Raw genomic sequence first — 14,166 nt, forward strand, 5'->3', positions numbered from 1 at the left:
TTTGTTGGTTGTAATGCACCATGTTTTAATTCACCACTTTGTTGTCTTCAACAGACCAACTTTTAATTCACTTCCTTGTTGGTTTTAATATAACATGTTTAAATTCACCACTTTGTTGTTTTTAATATACCACATTTTAATTCACCGCTTCGTTGTTTTTAATGTTTTAATACACCACGTTTTAATTCACCGCTTTGTTGTTTTTAATAGACCATGTTTTAATTCACCGCTTTGTTGTTTTTAACATACCACATTTTAATTCATCGCTCTGTTGTCTTTAATGTACCACTTTTTAATTCACTGCTTTGTTGTCTTTAACACACCAGCTTTTAATTCACTGCTTTGTTGGTTTTAATATAACATGTTTTAATGCACCACTTTGTTGTTTTTAATATACCATGTTTTAATTCGCTGCTTCGTTGTTTTTGACATACCACATTTTAATTCACTGCTTTGTTGTTTTTAATATACCACGTTTTAATTCACTCTCCTTGTTGGTTTTAAAATAGCATGTTTTAACTCACTGCCTCGTTGTTTTTAATATACCACGTTTTAATTCATCGCTTTGTTCTTTTTAATAGACCATGTTTTAATTCACCACTTTGTTGTTTTTAACATACCACGTTTTATTTCACCGCTTTGGTGTTTTTAATGGACCATGTTTTAATTCACCACTTTGTTGTTTTTAATGTACCACTTTTTAATTCACCGCTTTGTTGGTTTTAATATAACATGTTTTCATTCACCACTTTGTTGTTTTTAATTTTCCACGTTTAAATTCACTGCTTCGTTGTTTTTAATATACCACGTTTTAATTCACTGCTTCATTGGTTTTAATATACCATGTTTTGATTCACTGCTTTGTTGTTTTTAATATACCACGTTTAAATTCACTGCGTTGTTGTTTTTAATATACCACGTTTTAATCCAGCGCTTCATTGTTTTAATATACCACGTTATAATTCACTGCTTTGTTGTTTTTAATATACCACGTTTTAATTCAGTGCTTCGTTGTTTTTAATGTACCACGTTTTAATTCACTGCTCTGTTGTTTTTAATACACCACGTTTTAATTCACCGGTTTGTTGTCTTTAACATACCATCTTTTAATTCACTTTGTTGGTTTTAATATAACGTGTTTTAATTCACCACTCTGTTGTTTTTTATTTTCCACATTTAAATTCACTGCTTCGTTGTTTTTAATATACCACGTTTTTATTCACTGCTTCGTTGTTTTTAATATACCATGTTTTATTTCACTGCTTTGTTGTTTCTAATATACCATGTTTTAATTCACTGCTTTGTTCTTTTTAATAGACCACATTTTAGTTCAGCACTTCCTTGTTTTTAATATACCATGTTTTAATTCATTGCTTTGTTGTTTTTAATATACCATGTTTTAATTCAGCGCTTCGTTGTTTTTAATGTACCACGTTTTAATTCACTGCTCTGTTGTTTTTAATACACCACGTTTTAACTCACCGGTTTGTTGTCTTTAACATACCATCTTTTAATTCACTTTGTTGGTTTTAATATAACATGTTTTAATTCACCGCTTTGCTGTCTTTAATATACCAACTTTTAATTCACTGCTTTGTTGTTTATAATATATGTTTTAATTCACTGCTTTGTTGTATTTATGATACCATGTTTTAATTCACCGCCTTGTTGGTTTTAATACACCACTTTTTAATTCACTGCTTTGTTGTATTTATTATTCCACATTGTAACTCAATGCTTTAATGGTTTTATTATATAGGGTGGGGCATTTATATCTGAAATATTTGCAATCTTTCGAGCCGGAAGCAGTCTTGGCAGAACTAATTATTGTTTTCTTTATTTTACAGATAATACTTTTAAGTTTTTAATGATGCAGCACTTTTAATGCAATGAGCATTTTTAGGTATTTTTCTTTTTTTAAATTTTTAGTCATCTCTACTGAGATGACCTAATAAAGCCGGACCAAATGTCCGTCCGTCCGTACATCCGTCCGTCCGTCAACAATTTTTCTTTCCGTTCTTGATGAAACTTAGTAGGTGGGTTGAGGTCGATGAGTGTTGCACAACGATATAACTTATGGCTGGGTTCAAGGTCAGGGACGAGGTCACGTAAGTTATAAAAATCACAATTTTCAAAACCTATCTCATCTGCCATTCTACAAGATATTCGGCAACTGTTTATTGATCATGATAGTAAAAATATTATCTTGTATGTAACTGGACAGATTTTTGAATTTCCTTCCCGTTTGATCGTCACGTGATCTGGAAGATGGCCAAAAACGCCGATGCAATTCGCAAAGAAGGAAGGAAGGAGAAATTAAATATAAATATAAAACACATTATGAGCCTTTTATATTTATACATTTTCCGCCGAAGGTGCAAAAGTTTCAAAACCCGAAATGTAAACGTCGGCATTTATTTTCAAAATATAATTTTGTGTGCGTGCGCCAAAATGCCGAGTCACCTTTAACCAAACTGCGCAGTAGAACTGCACAGTAGTCTTCGGTCATAACTGAACATTGAGAACTTGTGGTATTATAGAGATGACCATCACCCCCACACGGGGGAAATTTTTTTTAAATGCAATGAGCGTGCCAATTTCATAAACAAGGTCATCATGACAGATGAGGCACACTTTGGTTTGGCAGATTTAAGGATTTGGCAGATTGGAAGATTTCTTCCTATGGGGATTTCTGAAGGGCAGAGTTTATAAGGAACATCCAACATCGATCGATGAATTAAATGCAAACATCACTGCAACCATCCGCTCTATTGATTGAGACATTGCTTGCGGTAATGAACAATATGATGATCCGCTGTCGTGAATGCATGAATTCGAATGGGGCCCATTTGTCTGATGTAATTTTTAATAAATAAAGAATCAAAATTGATTTTTAAAACGTGAAGTATGTGCCTATGTTGTATAGAAATTTTATTTTATTTGGTTTAGAAACAAAAAAGTTAGAAGGAAAATATAACCGTCAGATATAAATGCCCCACCCTGTATCAGGTTTTGATTCACCGCTTTGTTGTTTTTAATAGAAGACGTTTTAATTCATTGCTTTGTTGTTTTAAGTATACGAAGTTTTAATCCCCTGCTTTGTTGTTTTATTATACCATGTTTGAAACCACTGCTTTGTTGGTTTTAATACACCACATATCAATTCACCACTTTGTTGTTTTTATAATACCACGTTTTAATACGCTGCCTTGTTGGTTTTAATGTACCAAGATTTAATTCACTGCTTTGCTATTTTTAATATACCACGTTTTGATTCACTGCTTCGTTGGTTTTATTATATAGCACGCTTTAATTCACTGCTTTGTTGTTTTTAATATACCATGTTTTAATTCACTGCTTTGCTGTTTTTAATATACCACGTTTTGATTCACTGCATTGTTGTTTTTAATATACCGCATTTTAAATCACTGCTTTGTTGGTTTTAATACACCACATTTTAAATCACTGCTTTGTTGGTTTTAAATACTTTGTGGAACAAGTGAATAAGGCATAAAATATCATAGCCCCCATTGTTTTAGTAATTTTGTTGTGTGGAGTTAAAGAGCGAGCACATATTTATGTACAACTAAAATGGCTGCCAGTCTACTAGTCGGCCATCCTTAATTGGATTGCAAAATAAAGTGAAGCGCAAGTATAGGCCCTCATGTACTGTGTGTCTGCCAAGTTTGAAAAAAATCGGACAATGCATGTCTGAGAAATGGTTGGGGACATGTTTAACAAAATGGTCACCAGTCAGCCATCTTGGATCATCTGATCTCACAAAAAAGGACATGCCTTTATAAGCCATCATTCCTTGTCTGTGTGTCAAGTTTGAAAAACGTCAGTCAATGCAAGTCCGAGAAATAGTTGAGGACGTGGTCAACATCGGGGTTTTTACAACTAAAATGTCCACCAGTCGCCATGTTGGATCTGATGATGAAAAAAAACTTACGGGCATATGTAAGCCATCATTCATTATGTGTGCCAAGTTTGAGCAACATTGGTAAATGCAGGTCCGAGATATGGGTGAGGATGTGTTCAACATCGGGGTTTCTTTTATTTTTTATTTTATTTTTTATATACAATATCGAGGCTCGTATAAGAGCAAATACACAGAACGTATAACAAGGTGAGCAGGAGACAAGAGGGGCGGGGAAGAGGGAAGCACAAAACAGTGGGGATCGGGGACATCAGGAGATCTGTGGAAGGGAGAGGGATGGGGTGGGGTACACGGGGTAAACAATATGGACACGACCGGGATTTTCACGAAGGAAAGCAGAGAATTTGAAGGAGGTGGGTTTGGGGTGGATTAGCAGGGGTAGAAAAGATTGTGGTTTAGGATGGGGGAAGATAGAAGGTGGTGGTGGTGAACAGCTGTTTTGAAGACCTGGAGGGAAGAGTAGGATTGAAGAGCTGTGGGAGTTTGTTCCAAAGGCAGGAAAAAAGAGAAATGAAAGAATGAAGGTGAGCAATGATTCTTCATTTTGTTAGTTTTACCAGAAGAGTGATGCTGGCGGACCTTGTTAGACAGGGCGAACCCAAGGAAAAACTAACATTTTTTCCAATCAAGGTTTTCTCAGTGGATTCATCATCCTGAACCCAAACCATTTGATATTAGCTTGGGGGCCACCCAGAATTTTGCCTCAAATTCAAGATGGTGGCCAATATCCAAAATTGCTGCCAAAATTACCTTTAGGAGATTTATACTGCCTCGTAGTGTTTCCTGTCGAGGGTTTTTCAGCGGTTCTTTCATTCTGAACATGTATCCTTTGAGATTAGCTTGAGGGCCACCCAGGATTTGACCTCAAATCCAAGATAGCTGCCAAAATGGCCGTCAAAATCATCTTAATTATATTCAAACTACCTCTTAGGTTTTCCTGTCAAAGTTTTCTCAATGGTTCTGCCATTGCAAACCTATGTCCTTTGTTATTAGTTTGGAGGGCACCCAGGATTTGGCCTCAAATGCAAGATGGCCACGAAAAACCAAAATGGCCACCAAAATTACCTCAACATTGATATTTCGTCTTATTTGTCCCCCAGAATGTTCCTTTCTCGGAACGCAGGGTTTAGTGGCTGTGAAATTTGTTCCTACTCAGCAAACTTGGGGAAAATATGCAGCAGCCCTGTTGAAATTTTGCTTGCCAGCAAGTGACTCCAAACCGCAGCAACTGCGAATCATATTTGATTCATACAGTACAGCCACAACGAAGGAGCTCACTCAACGTCGCCGTGGCACACCTGGAAGAAGAACTCGCATCATAAAGCTCTGAATAGGACATGCCTAAAGGGAAAGATTGGGACTCGTTTCTGCGAAACTCAGAAAATAAGACAGAACTGATTATATTTCTCGTCAATTACTACAAGACCGATGTTGTGAGATCCAAGCTGAAAGTTCCACGAACTGTGACAGAGGAATATAATACCTGGTTAATAACGCAACTTAAAATCGAGATGCTTGACTCCTGCATCCACCACGAAGCTGACACCAGCCTCATCCTCCATGCATCCAAGTCAACAGATCCTGTAATTGCCAGGGCAACAGATACAGATGTCTTTGTTCTCCTGACCCATGCTTATTCTGTCATTAAACCATTACAAGACTGGATGATGAAGATTGACCATGAGAGGTATGTAAGCGTCAAAGCTCAAACTGACCGATTTGGTGACGAAATGTGTCAAGCACTTCCTGCCTATCACAGCATTACAAAGTGCGATACCTCTTTTCCATTTGGTGTTGGTAAAGTAAAACCACTGAAGAAGACGAAGAAACTGGGAAAGTTCCAACTCCTCTCGCAACTTGGCACATCGTGCACTTCAGCTGAAGACATCGCCGATGCTAAGACTTTCTTTAGAACCTGCATGTATGCTGGAAGCGAACATGAAGAGTATGTGAGAACAAGGATCAGAATGTATGACAAGCAGAAAGTGAAATCCAGTTCAAGTATCTTGCCAGATGAGAGTAGCACCAATGAACACCTCAAGAGGAGTGATTTACAAGTTTTCATCTGGTAGCAATGTCTAAAACAAGATATTGAGTACCCTTCCATCAAACACAGAGGTTGGGAAGAAACGGAAGATGGTATTCGGCCAATATGGTTCACCTGCCCCCAATTCCCACCAAGCCTTTCGGTGACGAGCAGCAGAAGAAGGTTAACACCAGGTAAACATTTATTTATAGTAAAGCTACGCAAGGTTTCCATTTGCTGTTTCAGACTTGTTGTTTGTCATTTAGTAATACAATTCACAGCCTTATATTATCGAAATCAATTTGACGAAGCATTCAAATCATTTCCGATCATACAGATGACATAAATTATGATGGAGACACAGAAGATACGAGAGACATGGCCCAGCCCCCAAAGAAGAAGAGAAGAACGAGACCCAGCCAGAGTGAGGACAAAGGAGACGACCGCACAGGAGGGGACGAGAGTACTGGAAGTGACAGCGACAGCATTGAAGAGCAGTCGGCTACCTCTTCTGGCAGTATTAGAGCAGTCCACTCATCTGACTCACAGACGGACAGAGACTTGGATAATAGCGAATGAACATTAACTCTGGACTTGCAGTTCTATCTTAATTATGTGTTTGTATCACCCATTTTGTTGGTGAATTGAACTGTCGGATAACCAGAAAATGTGGTTAATATTATCTCAATTTACATTTTGTGGCCTGTTTTGAGTGAGAATGTCATATTTACATGATAATAAAGCTCGGTTGAGTATTCTAGACCCCCAAATCAATTTCCGTTACCATTATAAACCCCATATTAGGTACAAAAAGTTAATTCAACAGGAGAAGAGAACCCTTATTAATTCAATCTTGAGGTAATTTTGGTGGCCATTTTGGTTTTTTGTGGCTACCTTGCATTTGAGGCCAAATCCTGGGTTGCCCTCCAAGCTAATAACAAAGGACACAGGTTTGGAATGGCGGAACCACTGAGAAAACTTTGACAGGAAAACCTCAGAGGTAGTTTGAATATAATTAAGATGATTTTGATGGACATTTTGGTGGCTATCTTGGATTTGAGGTCAAATCCTGGGTGGCCCTCAAGCTAATTTTAAAGGCTATAGGTCCAGTATGCCGGAACTGCTGAGAAAAATTTGACAGGAAAAACTATAAGGCAGTATAAACCTAATTAATTTAATTTTCGCAGCCATTTTGATTTTTGGCGACCATCTTGGATTTTAGGCCAAATCCTGGGTGGCTCCCAAGCTAATCTCAAAGGATATATGTTCAGGATGACAGAACCACTGGAAAAACCTTGACAGGAAACACGACGAGGCAGTATAAATCTCCTAAAGGTAATTTTGGTGTCAATTTTGGATTTTGGCCGCCATCTTGAATTTGAGGAAAAATTCTGGGTGGCCCCCAAGCTAATATCAAATGGTATGGGTTCAGGATGATGAATCCACTGAGAAAACCTTGATTGGAAAAAATGTTAGTTTTTCCTTGGGTTTGCCTTGTCTATGTACGCCCTGCGGAAATATTGGGGGGGGGGGGGCTGATCACAGACAGAGCAGAGGGGACAAAGCTAGAAAGGAGATGGGAGAAGACAAAGACTACCGACCTGCCTGCGTTAAGACAGTGAGAGACCCAAAGACTCAGATACCAATGATCCTAAATGCCTTGGTTTCCACAGCATGAAGCCGAGAAAGGTGAGAGGCAGGAGCACCAGCCCAGACGGGAGAGTATTGCTCCATCAGGCTGTGGATGAAAGCTTTGTCCATGGTCAGGATCTCAGGTGTGCCAAGGAAGGCCATTGCACAACGTTGGATGCCGAGTCGGCAAATGGCTTTGGAGGCCGGCTTGAAAATGTGGCTTTCCCTGTTAAGATCATGGCAGATAGTGAGGCGCAAAAGCTTGAATGGAAGGACTTCTTCAAGAGTATTGTTGAGAAAGTAGACGGGGTGTTTTCTTGACAGTTCTTTTGTAGAGACATAGTGAGAGTTTGAGATTTGTCAGGTTTGAAAGACATGTTCCAAGTGTTGGACCAGCTTGTGATTTTATCCAAATTTTACAATAATGTCCAATAATAATTATGGCTATTTTACAATAATGTCCACCAGTCGGCCATCTTGGATCTGATCTCGAAAACAATGATGTGCATATGTCAGCCATTATTTAATATCTGCTTGCCCAGTTTGAACAACATCGGTAAATGCTTGTCCGAGAAATGGTGGATGTATTCAACATCAGGTTTTTTACAACGAAAATGGCCACCAGTCAGCCGTCTTGGATGTGATCTCGAAAAAAGTGACGACCTTATGTTAGCCGTTATTCATTATCTATGTGCCAAGTTTGAACAAGATCCGTAAATGCATGTCTGAGAAATGGTTGAGGACATATTTGACACTGGGTTTTTATTGTTTGTTTTTTTTACAACTTCAGTGGCTGCCAGTCGGCCATCTGGGATTTGATGTCGCCAATAAATGATGCACATATGTATACCATCACGTGTTGTCTTTATGCCAAGTACGAATAAAAGTGGTCCATACATGTCTGAGATATGGTTGCGGACGCACGCACACACGCATGCATGGACACGAAAATTGAGACCAAATCCATGTCCCTGTTTCGGACAAAGTCCAACGTGGGTTAATAAATGTCATAGGTCAGGGTCAGGTGTCTGATCAAAGCGGGACTTCTTGGTACCCGGTCATCACTGCCAGCAGTTATAAAGTGGCAGTTCTAGTTATGTCTGTTATTAGCCCCAGTTGCACTTCGTCCGAAACAGGGGCTAATGGATTTGGTCTCGATTTTTGTGTCCGTGTGTGTGTGCGTCCACAACCATATCTCAGACATGTATGGACTGATTTTCTTTATACTTGGCACAAAGGCAACACATGATGGTATACAGATGCACGTTATTTTTTTTTGACATCAGATCCAAGATTGCCGACTGGCGGCCATTTCAGTTGTAACAAAAAAAAAAAAAACCTCGTGTCGAACACGTCCTCAACCATTTCTCGGACGTGCATTAACCAATGTTGTTCAAACTAGGCACACAAACAAAGACTGATGGTTTACATATACACAGCATTTCTTTTCAAGATCAGATCCAAGATGGCCGACTGGTGGCCATTTTAGTTGTAAAAAAAACCGATGTTGAACACGTCCTCAAACCAATTATCAGACGTGCATTTACTGATGTTCAAACTTGGCACGCAGATAAAGAATGATAGCTTACACTTTCACGTCATTGTCATTTTTTTCGAGATCAGATCCAAGATGGCCGACTGATGGCCATTTTGTTACTTAAATGTGTCCCCAGCCATTTTTCAGACATGCATGGTCCGATTTTGTTCAAACTTGGCACAAGCACAGTACATGATGTCATACACATGCTCCTCACTTTATTTTGTGATCTGATCAATGATGGCTGACTGGTAGACTGGTGGCCATTTTAGTTGTACATAAATATGGGCTAGCCCTTTAACTCCCGACAGCAAAATTGCTCAAACAACAGGGGCGATGACATTTTGTGTCTTTTTTACTTGTTAATTACGTAACACACCAGTGTATAAACACCACACAAAATACACGACACAAAACTACAGAAACACCACACAAAACAAGGCCTGGTGAGGTTCTGCAATCTGACTGCTCTTTTACTTGTTATTTTTGTAAAACGCACAATATTGTTTTTTGCAATAATTTTATTGTGAAATTATCATCATTCTCAACACCTACATGGAGACTTCATAAATTGATGCATTCAAAAATATTTCGTACACTCTGCACTTGTATGTGAAGCTACATTTGCATTGGTCTTAGACATATTGTCATGAGGTTGTGCCAAAGAATCTAAGCTTATGAAAGGCAATATATGTGTCTGTGTGTGTGTGTGTGTGTGTGTGTGTGTGTGTGTGTCTCCTCCATAACTCCAAAACTATAAAACCCAGCAGTGTGAAAGTTTGCATGCATACTAAGAAAATTCCAAGGAAGTGCAAGAGTGAAAATTGGGTGTTTAGGTGAATTTAAACACCCCTTTTGAAGATAATTAACAGCATTATTTTATTGAATCCTTCATGATCCTCGGCCACCTCGCTGTCTGGGCTCTTAAGACGTTTCCTGGGTAACCTCGCTGGGGTTTGAAGCCGCCATGTTTTTTTGACCTGCTCAACCATGCCTTGACTTGGAATAAGCTGCAATGATTTCTTACAGATAATTTCTTTTTTCACTTTCCTCATTCATAGCGAATGTGTGCTCTTCATGGCTACAAATCATTATGTGCATCGCTTTTGTAAGTGCTGCAGTTTTAAAATTAGGAGCTTGGAGAAATTTCATGCATTATATGATATGATTTTCCATGATCCACTCTCATAGGCTGATTAAAGTATATCATCGAAATATTATTTTGGTTTTGAGGATCGGATATCATCCGGATTAAATAAGTGTCAACATCTGTTGTGAAATCTGATAATTTAAAGAAATAATGCGTCTTATAATGAAGCCGATATCACTATTTACTATAAGCAAGCAAGGCTATGTTCCCTCCTCCATACATACACAAGAAAATGTATAATTTCCAAAGCATTAAACTTATCTTTTTCTACTATTTGGAGAATTATATTGAGTGAACAAATTTTTTTAGGAACGTAACAAAATTAACCAGCTTCATTGAGCTGTATGATTTAATGCATTCACTGCAAGACCTCACATCCTGTCCCCCGGAGGGACTGCCTATCTATAGTGTCTGCCAGATCTGTCTACATTTTCGGAGGTTTCGTGAGGTGCTCTACAGATGATCAAAGCAAATCTCCTAAAAAACAGACGTTTACAAAAAAAGTGATAACTTTTGCTTGGACCTCAAACCGATGTACCACATGACACGTGCACAAACAAGCAGGCAAAATGGCGGATTTTCTGCAATGTTTATTTCACAGAATCAGCTTCATTGAGCTGTTTGATTTAATGCATTCACTACTCGACCTCGCGACCTGTCCCCCAGAGGGACTGCCTATACATAGCGTGTGCCAGATCTGTGTCTATATTTTTGGATGTTTCGCGATGTGCTCTACAGAGAATCAAAGCAAATCTGGTAAAAAACAAAAAAACAGGTGCTTTAAAATAAAGTTATAACGTTTGCACGGACCTAGAGCCGATGTACCACGTGACACGTGCACAGACGAGCAGGCAAAATGGCGCATTTTCTGCTATGCAATGTTTATTTCACGGGCGATTGAATTTTGCGATGTCTCCAGAGTTGTTCTGCATTAAGCTGCAACTCTTTTGTGGATGAAGTCATTTAATTTCATCAACTGCTGTGTGCGCGGTGAAGATGGGCTTTAAAGTTAAAAGGGTCCTTTGTGGTGTGCAGCGACAGCCTGGCCAACCGTTCCTTATCAACCATTTAATTGGAGTGCTTACTTGAGTGTACAAGTCACTTGCTGAGTGCCCATTGTCGACAGTGGTATCACGCTATGTCATTCTGAGCGAATCATTCACTCTCTGCGGATGCTTTTGCCGTTCCATGTCACTCTGAGCGAATCATTCACTCTCTGCGGACGCTTTTGCAATACCACATCACTCGGAGTGAATCGTTCACTCTCTGCGGATGCTTTTGCAATACTACATCGCTCGGAGAGAATCGTTCCCTCTCTGCAGATGCTTTTGCCATGCCACGTCACTCAGAGTGAATCATTCCCTCTCTGCAGACGCTTTTGCCATGCTCCGCCACCCTGAGCAAGTGATCCATGTTCCGCCTCCCAGAGCTTAGTTCTTGCTCCGTCGCTCTGAGCGAGTGGTCCGTGCTCCGTCGCCCTGAGCGAGTGGTCTGTGCTCCGTCACCCTGAGCGAGTGGTCTGTGCTCCATCACCCTGAGCGAGTGGTCTGTGCTCGGTTGCTCTGAGTGAGTGGTCCGTGCCCCGTCGCCCTGAGCGAGTGGTCCGTGCTCCGTCGCCCTGAGCGAGTGGTCCGTGCTCCGTCACCCTGAGCGAGTGGTCTGTGCTCTATCACCCTGAGCGAGTGGTCCGTGCTCGGTTGCTCTGAGTGAGTGGTCCATGCCCCATCGCCCTGAGCAAGTGGTCCGTGCCCCGTCGCCCTGAGCGAGTGGTCCATGCCCCGTCGCCCTGAGAGAGTGGTCCGTGTTCTGCTGCCCTGAGCGATTGGTCCGTGATCGGTTGCCCTGAGCGATTGGTCCATGCTCCTTCACCCTGAGCGAGTGGTCCGTGCTCCTTCACCCTGAGCGAGTGGTTGTGAAATAACATCCGATTTCCGAGTCATTTTCCATACTGACTTGTTTTCTCAATTACCGAGCCAAATTATTTTTCCACCCGTCAAATGCAGCTGTTTATAAAGATTAATGTTTGTGAACTTATCCCTGAAATGTCTACATCAATGTCACGTTGTTTTTCGGTGAAAGCTACTCAAGGTTTCTGGGTTGTATACAGTAAGTAGGAGTCTGTAAACACACTGACTCCAACCTGCCGATTCCCGAAAAATTGCCGATATATGTGTGTGTGTGTGTGTTCTTGTTGTTGTACATAAAGCATAACATGTTCTTTCTGTGAACTCCCCTACCCCCACCCCTCTCTCCCTCTCGACATGTCCAGATGGTGCTTATATCTGGACGGTATTTTTCTCCGGAGGTGTCTGAGCAGTGTTTGTCTCCCGACGCATCCGGGTGGTGTTTGTGTCTGGACAGGAGTTTGTCTCCGCCCCGTGTTTTTATAGGATGAGCGTTAGAATATAGATTTCAGATCTTGTTTTGTTTCAATCTTCGCTGTTATTTTATGCAGAATCATTTTGATGAGACGGTCTGAATCATAATTAACGTTTCACCGCACGTCTGCCTTCCCTTCCTCTCACCTCACATCGTCTTCCCTTCCCCCACCCATCCTTGCTCTCTCTCCCGCACGCATCTCTCCCTATCCCCCCTCTTTTTCTCCGTCCCCCCTTTAGTATTACCGTCAGCAAAGTGACGGTTGTATTTGTGAGTATATAATATACTCGGGCGCATTAAAATCGTGACACCTAGTTCGGTGAAAAAAAGAAATTGACCTTCTATTGTCAGTGGTTATTGTTATTGATCTTCCTTCTTATGCAGCGCAAGGCTGTGGAGTAGCATCGTGGCATCAGCGGCACAGCTATGCCCACAGCCAATGCTCTCTGTATGTTGGGGCAGGAATTTGTAATTTGTTCGTAGTGCCAGCAATAGCTCGCCTACTCTTCGTGAAGGACACCATGAGATATTTAAGGTCCACCAACGAATGCTAGCAGACAGGCCACTCAGTTTAACATCCATCCAAAGGGTGGCACACATATTGATGAATCACCTGACCCATGAAACACCGGGATGACAGTTTATACCAAGGCTCGACAGCTTCGAGGTGAGTGTGCGTACCTCAAGGCCATCCTATCAGGCCATTGTTATTAATATACAGGGCATTTCAAAAGTAACAGTGCGCTGAATGACATATATGTTTCATGTGTTTGATATTTTTGAATTAAAATGTATCCTTCTTTACTTGCAGGTATCATCCGAATCTTCTGTTATCTCTGCTATGTCATTTGTTGTATTTAGTAATAAGTACTTTTCTCTGAAAGGCTTCTCTTTTGGCACAAGAGGTTTAATGTTTCTACTCCAGTTGGTTTTGAAATACACAGTGTATCTTGTACACTTCACAGGGACGGGGTTCAAGTCTGGTTTGTTTCCAAATTGATGAATTTGTACCCTAAAATACAATACTTTGATTCACTTTTAGACGTCGCCGCAAGGCAAGGATTTTGTTTTGCACATGCATCGTGGGCACACAAATCATATTAAAGAAACATGCAATGATGTTTTAGGACACATCTGCAAAATGCCAAGATTGACCAATGTTGAGAGGAACCAGGCAATTGGAATGCCGGATGCTGGAATGTCACAAAGACTTGTTGCTGGTTAAATGTTCACCCAGCAACCATTTCTCAATTGAATGACAGATTCAATATGACAGAGTGAGTCAATGATTTTCCTCATCCTGGCATGGCACGTATGACAACAGTAAGGCAATACAGTGACACCCTTTAACACCTTTTTTCCCCCCTTTGGACGGGGAGAACGTGAGGTTAGGGCAGGCCCCCTCGGGGTTGCAGTGTTGCAAAGCATGATGGTGACGTCATGGCGTTATTGCAAGTTGGAAAGCTGATTTTAATCATCTTTATTCCCAAACGCAAAACAGC

At 40.4% G+C, this 14,166-nt stretch overlaps 1 protein-coding gene and 1 pseudogene across 2 annotated transcripts in view; one reads left to right on the forward strand and one right to left on the reverse strand.

The window, feature by feature from the left end:
• The window catches only part of LOC147029322 (C1q-related factor-like), a 97,701-nt gene that overhangs the window by 40,266 nt on the left and 43,269 nt on the right, over positions 1 to 14,166 (reverse strand). The window lies entirely within an intron of this gene.
• On the forward strand, positions 5,278 to 6,545 carry LOC147029323 (uncharacterized; annotated as a pseudogene).

This window comes from Eptatretus burgeri, chromosome 3, assembly GCF_056783735.1.
Source record: "Eptatretus burgeri isolate ZD-2024b chromosome 3, Ebu_testis_v1, whole genome shotgun sequence".
NCBI classification, from domain to species: Eukaryota; Metazoa; Chordata; class Myxini; order Myxiniformes; family Myxinidae; genus Eptatretus; species Eptatretus burgeri.